General features: G+C 50.1%; 1 long non-coding RNA gene across 1 annotated transcript; it reads left to right on the top strand.

The window, feature by feature from the left end:
- Nucleotides 1-1,081: 1,081 nt before the first annotated feature.
- Nucleotides 1,082-3,765, top strand: LOC128781210 (uncharacterized). The gene is made up of 3 exons (XR_008427121.1): nt 1,082-1,216; nt 2,278-2,339; nt 3,060-3,765. It is a non-coding gene; the product is annotated as an uncharacterized lncRNA (long non-coding RNA).
- Nucleotides 3,766-15,137: the final 11,372 nt, after the last annotated feature.

Below are 15,137 nucleotides of genomic sequence, written 5' to 3'. Positions count from 1 at the left end.
TTGCTCTTGCGGGAGCCGGGCTGTCTGTTTAGCTCCTTCTGTTCTCTGGCTTCCTGGAGAAGAAGAACCTATCCCCTGGCTGCTGGGTCCTGCAGCAGCCCCCGCCCCTGGCAGGAGCAGCCTGCTCACAAGGACTTGGCTGCTATGATTTGGGGGAGGAGTGAATTTTCTGGACCCCCAGCAGCCACATGAGCAGCTCCTCCATGTGAGGCTGGGGACAGTGGGCAGTTGTGCCTCCAACCAGATGGGCTCATCTAAACCAAAGAACCCAGGGGAGCAGACGAGGGCCATGGGGTCAGGTTGGCAAATACGGCAGTCCCACCATGGCCAGCCCTCAGCTCCGCAGCCCCCTCCTCACTGGCCCTCGAGCTCGGGGTCCCCGGGGCCTGAGGCGGGGGAGGCATGGGCATGGGCACCACACACTTGTGAGGAGGAGGGAAGAGCCCCCCCCAGAATCCCTGCTGCCGCCACCTTGACTTCTTGGCCCTTGACTTCTCTCTGGGAATGATGACGGTCCCCCGCTGTTCTGGCCCCTCTCACCTACTCAGGGAGCAGGTGGAGCTGTTTCCTTTTTTTTTTTCCCCTTTAATAAATTTTATTTTTTACTGAATTATAATAAGTAGAGAAAACGCACAGATCTTAAAAGTACAAGATGATATTTAAATATGTAAACCATCATTCAGATCAAGATGTAGAACATTTGAACACCCCAGCAGATGTGTCGCATCCCGGATGATAACTCCCAAAGTTACCCATTACTCTGACTTATTTTTACCCTGAGTTAGTATTTTTTTCATGAATTCCTATTTTTTGACCTGATTGTTGGCTACATGACTGCGGTCACTTTTTATGCATCCGTACACTTAGGACTTGTGTACTTTTCTGTATGTTATACTTCAATATTTTTTTTTACAGCCCACTTCACAGGCTCACACCCCTGTCCGCCCCACCTCCTCCCCAGGGGGCAGGGACCACAGAGAGCCTGGGCGTCCTGAAGGTGCTCCCATTTGGGCGGGGTTCCCAAAGTTGCAGGCCCTGCCCCTTCGTTGAACAGAGGAGGAAACTGAGTCCCAACCAGGGCAGCCCCGGGCCCAGGTCGCCAGCAGTGCAGCCCCCCACACCCTGCCAGGAAGTCCGCAAGGGGCATCGCAATGGGAAAAGTCAGTCCCTGGCTCGAGTACACGACCCGTGTGGCCAGGGCTCTCAGACACACCAGGTACGCACGTGGGGCCAGAGGAAGAAGGGGAGGTCAGCAATTAGTCCTTCTCAGAGGAAGGCTCCCGTGGGGGGCTTCCTAGACCAGTGATGCAGCTGGTTGTGGGGTCCCTTGTGGGGTTACAGCAAGGAGGGCTCCCCTTTCTCTGGACGATCAGAATTCACAAGGAGAATGGACACAGGTCATACTTCTGAGCTTTTACTTGGAAATGATGTGGAAACTCCCAGCCTGTGGGAGAAGGTGGGACAGGTCCCCTCCAGGCCCCTGTGAGTTCTCACTGTCTCCAGGCCTCTCCTGCCACAGCCTCTCCTTCAGCGGACGGCCTGAGGTGGACCATGGGCCCTGGACACTGGGTCTGAGGTTCCGGTAGACTCGTGGTGAGGGCTTATCACCTCAGGGGCCAGTCTTCAGGCTCAGGAACTGCAGCCCTGGCGTGCTAGCTCTTCCCCTTCTCGGGGACCCTGCTGCTCCCCAGGACGGGTATAAACACAGGGATGGGGGTACTCCTTGTGGCTGGTCTGCCTCTTTCTCCTCACTGGACAGTGCCGAGGATTTTTTAAAACACAAGCCCGTTTTATCTCCGACTTCAACCCACCCCCACAGCATTTTCCTTAAAGTCTTCCACCCCAGAGTGAAAAGCTCAGGGCATTCACTCCCTGGCTCCACACTACAGCTGCCCAAACTGTGGCAGAGCTGGGATGAAACGCCACTCCCACCTGGTTTGTGATCCCCTGGGAGGTCCGGCACCGAGGAGGCACACCAGGGCTCAGCTTCTTTTCCGTGGCCTGCGGGGAGGCCCCAGAACTCCACGTCTTTGTCCAGTTTCAGGCATCTGCACCACCCTGGTGAACCCAGGAAGCAGGTGGCTTTGACAGCTCACAGCCTTTTGGTGAACAATTTAATTGCTTTTGCAGGGGGCTGTGGGGACCGATGGTCTTTTATGTTTTAGTTCTCTGGCCGAAGCCCATTTAGATGGTGCAGAATCCTCGGTCTTTGATTTCGGATAAATGCTGATTTCCATGAAAAAACCCTAATTATCTCCGTCTCTTCCCTCCCTCCAGGCAGAGTCCCCGGGGAAGGCAGTGCCTGCCCTTTGGCACCACGGAGGCCCTCTCCCACCCTGGTAACTTGTAGTGACACTGAGGTGCCCCCCATCCCCCATCTTGGGCAGCGCCCTCCCCTCCCCATTTCCAGGGTGCAGCTAAGGCCCTGATGCAGACCCAGCCTCTGGATGCCGAGGAGACCTGCATCCATTTGGAACATATTCCTGCAGAACTCCCCCCAACCCTGGTTTTCTCCCCAGTGGTTGTCTTTCTGCTTCGATGGCTCTAACAACTTCTGTCTGTTAAACCCCAGGGGACCAGTCTCTGGGAGCAAGAAGGGTGAAGATGATGAAATAGTCCTTTTGTGGTTGGGTTTGCGAGTAGGAGAAATGGTAGTGAACTTGAGCAGACAGCATTCTGGTTTGTACCAGTACAGCGTCTGTGAGGGACCTGCACCTGTGCTCAGGGCTAGGCTGACCCTTCACCCCGCTGCTCCCCCAAAACATCCGGGATTGGGATTTTCTTTTTTTTTAAGCAGTGATTTGCCACCACGTGGGGAGGGCGGGAGGACGGCATTGGAGAGAGCATGCTGAGATGGGGTCTGCTGGGGCCCGTCCTGTCCAGGACACCTCCCCACACCCCCTTGCAGAACGGGGTGCACACACAGCAGGTCTCTCCCCCAGGCTGAAGGAGGCCGGGTTGCCTGAGCTTTGGGGCCCTGGGTTTGTCCTATTGCAGTAATAGTGATAATGGTAATAATAATAAACAATAACTAACAATACCCTTGTTGTCATCCCCAGGGTTGGCTGGCTGGCTGTGGAACTGCTGAGGAGCATTTGTTTTAGAGTTATTTTCCACTTGTGATGTTTTCTGGATGGAATCCCATGCAGATGTGACATTAAGGGGGAGCCACTGTCTTCGGATGGGTGACTGGGGCTCGCTGAGGGTCAGGTCGGATCCGGCAGACTCCCACCTGGTCAGGACAGGCACCGGATGTGTGTCCATGGAGGTGGCTCTGGGGAGACGGTGTCTCCTGTGTGTGGCGGCCTGAGCTCAGGCCACGGACTCCCATGGACCAGCCTTCAGCAAGCGGCCTTGGAGGCATGGGAGGCCATGTGAGCCGGGTCACTGACCCCCTTCCCCTGCAGGGAACACTGTTGGGGTGCACATTCCCCTCGGGGAATCATCTGCATGTTGGCGACGTGCTGTTCGAATGAGGCCCCCTCTGGCCCTGCACGTGGGCCCCTTGGAGGACGGGCAGCTGGAGTGGGGGCTCGGCCCGACCAGCAGAGGCTTCCTGTGGGCACATAACTGCCCCCCAGAGCCCAAGAGTCTGGCACACAGTCCCCACCGTGGGTCACCCTGAACTTCGTCCAATGGCGAAGGCAGCGTGGAGAACAGGGTGCTCCTAGTCAGGAACCTGTGAACAGGAGCTGGGGGTGGGTTGACTCAGAGACCCGGAGAGGGGGAGTGTGTCAGAAGGGAGGTCTGGCAGGGTCTACTCCCCGCACTGCGAGATCCCCAGCGAGGAGTTGGTGGTAGGCCTGGGGTGCAGGGTTGGCCAGGAGCTGAGCGGCATCCACAGGCATCGGAGGCACCTCGACTTGGTGCAGTTAATGGGTTGAAACACTCAGACGTGGGCATTAAACACACTCATGAAATCCCCAAACCAGAGCCGAGCTGAGCTTCCAAAGTGACTGAGATGTATAGCAAATAAAAGTCTGAAATTACAGAAAGCTTTTTACAGAGATTGCTCTGCAGGACCAGGGGAGGGGCCCTTCTGCTCTCTGTCGAGTTATTACAGAATTCTATTTTGTTTTTAACATCATGGTTTTTTAATAAGAAACCATCTGGCAGCAATCCCCCCCACCCAGGGGTATTGTTTTGTGGCCCTTTTCAGCTGGAAGGCTGATTTTGTAATAATTTACCAAACAGAAGTGTCCTTTTCCTGATGCGGAGACAGGGGCTCCTGCAGGGGACATCTGTTTGCGGAGCGCGCTTGGGGGGTCCGTGACCTCGTTACACCTTGGCGGGGGGGGGGGGGTTCCCTCTCCCGAACACCTCCCAGGGTCTGAGTCGAGCACACGGGCCGTTCTGTTATAGAACACGCGGGGGGTGGTTCATGATAAAGTTTTACAGAAAGGATTCCCCCTTTCTGTCTCTGGAGGTTCCCCCACGCACACACATACCTACTAGGTTCGAAATGCCCGCCGCCAGAGGAAAGACGTCTCTCAATGCCAGAGACTGTTGAAAGGAAAGAAATTATTTATTTAAAAATCACACAGACTTAGAGTAATGACTGAATGTCTTCATTAAGATACTAAAGTCCTCTAGAATACCCACAGATGCACAGTCCTTCCCTCTCCCTCTGCCCAGTCTGGGGTACCGCATCTCAGGAAAAGAATTAGAAGTCCGTGATTCAGACTCCCGGTACCATCAGTTGTGTGGCTGCTGCAATCTCCAGTTAATCCAAAGCCATGTGGCAGCCCATGCCACAGCCCACCAGCAAGAGTCCCTTCTCCCCTTGTCTTCCCGGCAAAGTCTCTTCAGCTGCCTAAGCCGCGTGGCAAAAAGAAGCACTCCAAAACCCCATGGTCCTCTCCTATTCACTCCGCCAAAGCTGCATGTTTCTCTCCCTTCTTCCCCAAAACCTCGTGGTCGTCCCTCTTCTCCTTCAGAACCACGTGGTCCTCTCTCTCTGTGGCTGCCACACCTAGGTTTAAATCCCAGCGCCCATCTTCCTTTGCAGCCCCATTTCCGACTCCTCCTACAACCAGTTACACCTGCCAGCATCCCTGTATTCTTCCAGCTTTACTGGGCTGTCATAGTAAGTCCGGGCAGGTGTGGCCCCATGCATGGCATGGAGCCAATCATCTCCACGCTCTCACGCAGGCTCTGTAACCAGCGGGAGTTTATTCCCAGTTACATTTTAGGTGGAATTTGCTCCCATCCCCCTGGCTCAAAGTGTGCCCACAGCTATTTAACATATCTATGAAACCAGTTAAAGGTTATAGATATGTTAAATGACCGTGCCAGGGGTTAGCTGCAAAGCTCTTGCTACCCAAAACAGCTCTGAATGGCTCTGTTCCATATGTCCCTTCCCCGTGCTCAGGCTTGTGGGTGTGAGGACATCCTATATATTTTTTTCTAATATTTCCTGAACACCTTGAGTTCGGGACCCCATTACAAATCCCTTCTTATGGCCCTCCTCTTGGCTACACCCTGCTTCAGTTCCAGGAGGTGGCACTGGGCCACCCCGAGCAGAGGCTGAGGGGCGAGGTGGGCGGCTGCATGCTGACCTTGGGGAGTAGCCGTGCCCGGGCCACGCGGGGTTCCGGACACAGGGCTAGGAGGAGAATGGTCTGAAGCGGCCCAGGGAGCCCCTGCTGGGCACGCTGCTGCCAGGCAGCTGGGCGGCACCTCAGGAGGCGCAGAAGGAAGTGAGACGCCCCATTAGAAAGGGAAAACAGTGCCGAATACACAGCTGCCTCTAAAACATCTCCCTGTTTGGCCAGAGGTTCCGGGGTGCCAGATGGGCAGTGCCAGGGAGTGGAACCAGGGCGCCCACCGACACTGCACCTCCAAGGGACACACAGGAGCAATCGGCCAGCAAGCCACACGGGCGGAAACTTAAAGTGGGAGGGAGGGTCAGAGAGGGACAGATGACAGGGGCATCTGTAGGGAAGATCCAGAAACATCCACAAACTGCCAGACTAACGCGTGATTTTACCCAAGCCACTTGGTTCAAGGCCAATTTACAAAAATCAAGCTGATTTATTTAGAAAAGCAGCAAACAGGAAAAAATTTAAATGCCCCAGCAATGGCATGTGGGCATCTGTTGGGAGCCCACCAACAGCCGACCCTTGACACAGTAGGAACGGATGAGATGCGTCTGCACAGCAGAGGCAGCTGTGGCTGGACTTCCTGTCTATCTCTTCTTGCAAGTCTGTCTTTGCTATTACTAGGTGGTGGGATTTTTGAGCACTTGTATTTCAGGTCCACTGATCTGCAGAATTCCAACACAATTGCACAAATTGATTTCTTGGCCATAGAACAAAAGTCCCTTATAACCCCTCTGCAGCCTACTTCCCCTACCTATTGGAAGATTAATATTAGACAATGGGCAGGCCATCTGCCTGGAAAATAGAGAAAAGTTTTACTAGATGTTCCCCTTAGTACAACCCCCTATATACCTTGGACAGGAATGATAATTGATGGAACTAGATGGGTAAAAGAGCAAGGAAAATACGTGAACTATTATGATTTAAGCATGAGGTAACAAATACAAAGATCATCCCCTGCAAAGCACATAAAGAAAGAACCTAGACGGGAAGATAGACGGCTGAGTTAGAGAGCCTAACCACATAGGCCCTTTAATAGTTCACATATAACTGCTGGCTAGTCTAGCGTATCTTTTTGACCTATGCCAAATTCTGAACACTTTGTTAGACATCAAATGATCAATAGCCATTTGAAACTTTGAACATGTAGTTACTTGTGCTTGTCTGATTGATGGCCCTCCTGGTCAAAATAACTTTTGTTTAGTATGAACAAATCTGTAGAACTTCCTGTACATTTCCTTGGTATTTCTGTATAAACTTTTCCTGCTTGAGAAATCATGCCATGCACCTGTTCCTTTGATGTCATATAACAAATCCCCATAAAAATAAAGCTTGATTAAACTCTTAGAGTTCGGTCAGACTCACAAGAGCTGGCCGTTCTCCGGCATCAAACTTGGTGTCTGATCCCTCGTTCGTCGCCTGTGCTGTCCATCCTTCGGGGACCCTGAGACCCGCCGAGGCTGGACCCCGGCAGACATCTATGCCTGGGAATAAGTCCCTGTACGGACCTCCACATGGAGCGAGAGAACCCCCCAGGGGAACGGTGAGAGGGGACCGAGCACCATGTTCACGCCACACTCACCCCCCCCACTTCAAGCCACATTCTTGCCGTGTTCACATGCCGTCCATGCATGGATCACGTGCCAATCACACACCGATCACGTGCCATCCATGTGTTGTTTCCATTGATCACGTGCCGTCCACGCTTTGTTCACATGTTGTTTACACACAGTTCACGTGCTGTTTGATAGGGGACTTAAGAGTTGGAAGATTTCAGTTTAGGTAATAGCTAATAAGCTTAGTAATCAATGCCTGCAAAAGCTTTGTTCCAGGAACTGGTAGTGGGACCCACCCTGACTCCAGGAGGCCAGGAGCAGCTCCACCTGTGCGCCTCAAGAGGCCCCCACCCAGTTCCAGGTGGTGTCTGAGCCATTGTGCTCCAGGTGAGATGCCCACCGCTAGGACACAGCTAAAGCCCACCGCCCAGGGTGAGAATGCTGAACTTGTTTGTAATCCAATGAACTTTTCCCTGAATTCCAAACCCCTACCTACGCTTTGCTCTCCTTATAAAAAGGGCCATTTTAAAATGGAATTTAGATGGTCTGTCAGGGTACGAACCCGCCATGTTCTCATATCGCCGGCCATGTGCATAAAGCGCCATAAAGATTCAGTCCCTGTTGCTGCTGATTGGGTTTGGTAGTGGCGGGCAGCCCGGATGCCAGTGTCTTCTCTGGTTTCATATTTTGGCGACTCCGCCGGGACCCACTTTGGGACTCTCCGGGAAGTGTGGGTATTTGGTGGGGAGTCCCATTGGCTGCCTGGGCTGAGAGGCCCTGAGGTTTTGGTTTGGAGAATCCCAAGCAGCTGCCAAGTGATTTCACTTGGGGATTCTCCCCCTCACTCCTGGCATTTCTCATCGTTTTTCACATTTGATGGAATTGAAGCAGGGTGCAGCCAAGAGGAGGGCCCCAGGAAGGGATTTGTAATGGGGTCCAGGACTCGGGGTGTCCAGGAAATATTAGAAAAATGTATGTAGGATGTCCTCACCCCCACAAGCCTGAGCCAGGGGGGATGGGACACATGGAACAGGGCCATTCAGAGCTGTTTTGGGTAGCAACCGCTTTGTAGCTAACCCCTGGCAGTCATTTAACATATCTATAACCTTTAACTGGTTTCATGGATATGTTAAATAGCTGTGGCCCTGCTTTGAGCCAGGGAGATGGGAGTGACTTCCACCCAAGCTGGGTCTGAGAAGCAACTCCCCCTGGTTACAGGGCCTGTGGGAGAGCTTGGAGATGATTGGCTCCATGCCATGGGGCCACACCTGCCCAGACTTACTATGGCAGCCCAGTAAAGCTGGAAGAATACAAGGATGCTGGCAGGTGTAACTGACTGTAGGAGGAGTCAGAAATGGGGCTGCAAAGGAAGATGGGCACTGGGATTTAAACCTAGGCGCGGCAGCCATAGAAGGGGGAGGACCACAAGGTTTTGGGGGAGAAAGGAGGAGACCATGCGGCTCTGAAGGAAGGAGTAGACCACGCGGCTCCGAAGTAAAGAGTAGACCATGCGGTTCTGAAGTAAATGGAAGTACCACACGGTTCTGAAGGAGAGTAGAGAGGACCACCAGGTTTTGGAGTGTTTCTTTTTGCCACGCGGCTTAGGCAGCAGGAGAGACTTTGACGGGAAGAAAAAGGGGAGAAAGGACTCTTGCTGGTGGGCCATGAGAAGGTGCCGCATGGCTTTGGATTAACTGGAGATTGCAGCAGCCACACAGCTGATGGTGCTGGGAGCCTGAATCACGGACTTCTACTTCTTTTCCTGAGACACGGTACCCTGGACTGGGCACAGGGAGAGGGAAGGACTGTGCATCTGTGGGTATTCTAGAGGACTTTAGTATCTTATTGAAGACATTAAGCCATTACTCTAAGTCTGTGTAACTTTTAAATAAACAATTCCTTTCCTTTTCACCAGTCTCTGGCATTGAGAGACATCTTTCCTCTGGCGGCGGGCATTTCGAACCTAGCAGGTGGGCGTGGGGGAAGGAACCTCCAGAGACAGAAAGGGGGAATCCTTTCTGTAATAATTTATCGTGAACCACCCCCTGCCCTTGCTCTGTAACAGAATCACTGCACTTTCTGGTTCAGGTTAAAATCCGGGGTCACAGCTTAGGTCATCTGGTAAAGGTACCATTCGGGGTTACAGAGCTCGATCTGAAAAAATGACGTCCGATCTGGTTTGGTTTGGGTACCCTGTGTTTGGGGCTCCATCTGGTAGAATGGGGGAAAAAGCCTCTGTTCTGGGAAGCAGCCCTTTGGGGCCAGTTCTGGCTAATTTGTCGATTTATGAATGTATACCTAGAGCGCGTGTGGCTTTATTGTAGTGCTGCTCTGTTTGTGTCCTGTATAATTTAGACTCAGGAGAGCGCTGGTCACTGAATGGGTCTTTACGTTGCTGTATTATACTGTAACTAGAGTTGTTACAGTATAAAATCCGGTAAGTGGGACAAAATGCCTTACCTAGAAGTTTGTTTGAGTTTACATTATAAAGAGGCATGCAGAATTAAAAAAAAAAAACCAACAGAAAATAAGTTAATGGCTCAGAGAAAGGGGAATTTGCATGTGAAAGACAGAAGCTCTGAGGAGAAGGACGAGGAAGATCTAGATATTGTGACTGCTGCAAGCTGGTCAGTGTTCCCGCAGCCCCAGGGGAGTGGATGGGGAAAGTGCACCTGAACCATCTTGAATCGGTCAAGGAACCAAATTTGGTAGAGAAAAAGACCCTACCGGGGCAGGGCAATATCCTTTTCAGAAACTTCCAGTGGGAGTAGGGCCAGAGGGCCAGCCTGCTGGATGTTATTGGACGCACACTCTGTTTTCTACACTGGATCTGTTAAACTGGAAAAGCTCAACCCCCTTTTTAAAAAAAATCTTTAAAAAAAATTTTGTTGTTGTTGTTTAATTAGAGTTGTCTGCATTTTCTCCCCACCTCTCTACCCCACCCCAGCCAAACCCACCTCCCTCCCCCGCCTCCACCCTCTCCCTTTGTTTTGTCCATGTGTCCTTTATAGTAGTTCCTGAAAACCCCTCTCCCCACTATCTCCTCCCCACTCCCCTCTGGCTGTTGTTAGATTACTCTTAACTTCAATGTCTCTGGTTATATATTGTTTTCTTTTTTCTTTTGTTGATCATGTTCCAGTTAAAGGTGAGATCATATGGTATTTGTCCCTCACCGCCAATTAAAAAATGGGCAAAGGACTTGAACAGACACTTCTCTAAGGAAGACATACAGAGGGGCCAGAGACATATGAAAAGATGCTCAGCATCATTAGCCATCAGAGAGATGCAAATTAAAACCACAATGAGGTACCCCCTCACACCGGTCAGAGTGGCCAACATAAACAAATCAACAAACACAAGTTGGAGAGGATGCGGAAAGAAGGGAACCCTAGTACATTGTCGGTGGGAATGCAGACTGGTGCGGCCACTGTGGAAAACAGGAGGGAATTTCCTCAAACCCTTCTCATAGAGATGATCCTGCTAAAATGACTGATTTGGTTGCATCAGTTTTTGCCACTCATCATCCCCAGTGGACAGACGTACAAGCCTTATTGAATTCTTTGCTTCAATAAGGGGGATGAGCAATGAGCAGAGGCTGGTGTCAGATAAGGCAAATGAAGAGGCTCGGAGGTTGCACCAAGAAAATCCAGATGGGGCTCTGGGCCTTCCCAGGGCAATCCCTGTAACTGAGCCCAACGAGGACCCTAATGGGGACGGCCTTCCTCTCTTAGAGCACTGTAAGGGATGCCTCCTTGAGAGAATGGGGGAAGGCGTCCCTGAGCAGAAAAGGCTGACTATGGTGCAGGCGGTGCAACAAAAGTCCACAGAGGACCCCTCCCAACACCAGGAAACAGTTCAGGAGATTCCTGGGGATGGCAAGCGACTGCCACATTTGAATTCCAAACTTTGGGCTCATCGCCAAACCACTGTGTGAGGCTCTGAAGGGACGGGAATAGAACCCTTTAAAGTGGACAAAGGAGTGCACTCAGGCTTTTGAGTGTCTGGAGGTGCACCTGGCTTCTGCACCGGCCCTGGGGCTTCCAAACCTACTGAAGCCTTTTCAATAATATGTGTGTGAGAGACAGGGCTTTGTCCTAGGATTCCTCACCCAAAAGCTTAGTGACATATGCAGCCCATCGCATAATTGTCAGGGAAATTAGATCACACTGTCCAGGGGTGGCCAGCCCACTTGAGAGTGGCAGCCGCCTGTGAGCTCTTGCAGGAAGCTGAGAAGTTTCCCTTGGGACAGCCTATACCAGTTATGTGTCCCAGCAAGTGTTGAGCCTGCTGGAGCAAAAGGGAAATATGTGGCTTGCCGCTGGAAGAACGGGCAGGTACCAAGCCATTCTTCTCGCCAATCCCAACGTCTCCCTCAAACCTCTACATTAAATCCTGCCTCTCTTCTCCCCGAGCCCAACTCGGCTGTGCTAATACATGACTGCTGAATAGCAGATGAAGTGTATTGTAGCAGAATTGATTTACAGGACCATCCTTTAGAAGAAGCAGGCTGGACTCTATACAGATGGGAGCAGTTGTATGGACAAAGGAAGCAGAAAGGCTGGGTATGCAGTTGTGACTCTTGAAGGAGTAGTGGAGGCCAAAGACCTGCCACTAGGAACCCCTGTTCAGAAAGCCGTACTGATCACATCAATGAGGGAGCTGGAATTGTCACAGGAAAAGAGATAAATGTACACACCAACTCAAGGTATGCTTTCTTGATTTTGCATTCACGTGGTTCAGTCTGGAAGGAAAGAGGACTATTAACCTCCAATAGGAAGGAGATTAAGCATGCAGCAGAAATTTTAAAATTATTAGGTGCTGTTCAGGTGCCTTTACAGGTGGCAGTTAGGCACTGCCCACGGCATCAGAAAGAGGACACTGAAGTGGCTAGAGGAAACAATCTGGCTGAATGGGCAGCAAAAGAGGTTGCTAAAGGAATGTTCAGAATTCCCTTGGTACCTGTTCTGGACATGTCACAATTTGGCCTTGAATATTTGAATGCAGACTTAGAGAACGCTAAGGGCTAAGGTTTTGATGAAGAAGGTCCTGATAGCAGATGGAAAAAGAAGAAGAAAGGAGCTATACTGTGTTCCTGATCATTTAGTAGAGCCAGTCATGAAGCATTTGCATGAGGCCACACACTGTGGAAGAGACTCCTTAACCACCTACGTCAAACTGTGGCTCACAGGTCCCGGAATTTCTAGAGCCATAAGAAAAGTAATTGCTAGATGTGTTGTGTGCCGGAAGAACAACCCCAAACAGATCCCCATCAAAGGAGAGAAGGACAGCAACGCCAAGGCCAGTGTCCACGTGAGGTCTGCCAAACAGACTGTACTCAGATGCCAAGGGTCTGAGAGTGGAAATATTTGTTCGTCTTTGTTGATGCCTTTTTCAGGATGGATAGAAGCTTATCCTACTAGAATGGAGACATCTTTGGAGGCAGTGAAAGCTTTACTGAAGGAAATAATCCCTCACTTTGGCCTCCCTGGCAGCATCCAGAGTGATAACGGACCTGCTTTTGTTTCAGAAATTACACAGAAGGTTAGTAAATTTGAGGAATCAAGTGGAGACTCTACATGGTATGGAGACTCAGGCTTCTGGGAAGGTAGAGAAGATGAATCACACCCTGAAGAAAAATGTAGCCAAGCTGTGTTAAGAAACTCATCTGCATCGGGATCCAGCCTTGCCTATTGCCCTGCTCAGGATAAGGGTGGCTCCTCGAAGTGGGATTCACTGGAGTCCCTATGAAATTGTGTACAGGTGGCCATTTGAGGCTACAGTTGGGGTGGGAGATATGTATACAGATCAAGACATGAAGGTGAAGAAATACGCACCACATGTAAGTCAAATCTTAGCTGTAACTGATGACTTTGCCTGCATTGGAGACTCCTCCCCTGTAGGTTCACTGCATTTGTTGGAGCCAGGAGGCAAGGTGCTGCTCAAGGCCTGGAGGGCAGGATCTCCAGAGAATCGACTGGAAGAGAAGTGGACTGGACCTTGGGACATACTCATCACCACCCCAACTGTGGTGAAGTTGGCAGGAATAAAACCTTGGATTCGTCACACCTGGATAAAGAAAGCACTAGAGGAACAATGGACCGCCAAGCCTCAAGAAAACCCGAGTCATCTTTCGGAAACAATGACTTATGTTGTCTTCATTACTGCCTGTTAGCTCCTTGTTATGGACAACGTATTCCCTTCAAACGGGATGAAAATATTTGGGTATATTTAGCAAAAACAGTTCTGAATATTTCTGACTTTTGTCTTGCAGGAGGAACTTTTTTTGAACAAGCTTTCACTCCATGTGTTATAGGTGTCTGTACTCCTTTGGAGAGCCTTAGAAATTATACTGTATTTGAACATATTGAAAAGAAAATGACCTACTCTGATATTTATAATTGGGCACCAGTGGTGACTATAAAGGACAGGGAAACGTTTTCATTGAAAGTCGGTATTGTAGCCCCAGCTAGAGGATGTGTAACTTTTGCCAACTGTACTAAAAACCGTCTTGTGCTCTCAGCAGATGTGAAAATGAATCGCACCACCACCACCGATGTATCTCATGCTCATGCTCATGTAAAACGGCCCACAGGATGGTTTCTGACATGTGGAATGACTGTCCATTCTTATGTTCAGGCAAACACTCTGGGGGACCATGCTTTCTGGGGAGACTGATGGCATTTATGCCTCCAAAGCCCCACTTGACCCAGATTCGACGGGATCTCTCCCTTACTCCCTTGTATCAGCGGCTTACACCTCTTTAGCCCTGCTGAATATGTGTCTTTAACTATATTTGTCATGACAACCACGGTAACTTATTTGAATATAGAAATAAGGAGATGAGCCTGCGCTACGGGAAAAGCTTTGGATGCCACCTCACAAGCCATCAGTGCCATTAGTCAAGAACTGGGACAAATCAGAGAAGCAGTACTAGAAAATCGTGCAGCTGTAGACTACCTACTTTTAAGGCAAAATCATGGATGTGAAGAATTTAAAGGACTCTGCTGTTTTAACCTAACTGATAGTTCACAACTCATAGAGCATAAGGTAAAGCAAGTAAATGATGTGGTGTCCCATATCAAACAGAGAGGGATTGTTTGGCATTGACCGGTCTAAACTAACCTCCTGGCTGCCTAGTACATGTGGTCTTTGAGAGGCATTTATGGTTTTTATCCTTGTCATTTTCTTCAGTATCATAGCTCGTTGTTGCATACAGTGTGCGTCCTTATGTGGGTCTGCAGTTAGGTGTTTTCCTAAAACCTCCACTGGACAGTCCAATGCTAAGTTCTGATCTCATAGAAATGAGATAGTTTCATACTAAAGTTGGGGAACGATAGGGGACTGAAGAGTCTTAAAATTTTAGTTTAAGGTAAAAAGTTATAAACCTAGCAAGTAATGTATATGTTAAAGCTTGTTTCAGAAACTACAGTCTTGGTTCCTGGGAAAACAGCCGACCTCCTGGGGCACTGCTAAAGATTACCCCCTGGGGACAAATTGGAGGCATCCTGACCTTGTGTTCCAGGGAGAGACAGACGACCACTGCCCCTGGGAACAGCTAACTGCCCAGGACAGGGATGTTGCAGCTTCTTTCACCTAATCCTCCCTGAATTTCAAAGCCCTCACCACACCTTGTTTATTCCCTGTTATGAAAAGTCTGGCCTGGAAAGAGAAGGGAAGATGGTGTGTTAGGGAATGAACCCACCATCTTCTCGGATCACTGGCCATCTGAATAAAGCGCCCACAAAGATTCGATCTCATTCATTGCTGATTGTGTTTGGCAGTGACCAGCAGCCTGGACACCGGTGTCTTTTCCGGTTTCACTATCGTTTTATGTATATACACTTGCAGAGATGTCGATGTGCCCGTTTTTGTCTACTTTCTCTGGATTTAGTTTACTCTTTTAGATTCCTAATATGGGTACAAAAATAGTAAATTTCCAGCTTTTATTTCTGATAATCTGCATTGAAGGGTGAAGATTTCT

The sequence above is a fragment of the Desmodus rotundus genome, chromosome 6, assembly GCF_022682495.2.
Source record: "Desmodus rotundus isolate HL8 chromosome 6, HLdesRot8A.1, whole genome shotgun sequence".
NCBI lineage: Eukaryota > Metazoa > Chordata > Mammalia > Chiroptera > Phyllostomidae > Desmodus > Desmodus rotundus.
Note: the sequence above shows the minus strand (reverse complement) of the source record. Positions and strands in the feature narration are given on the sequence as shown.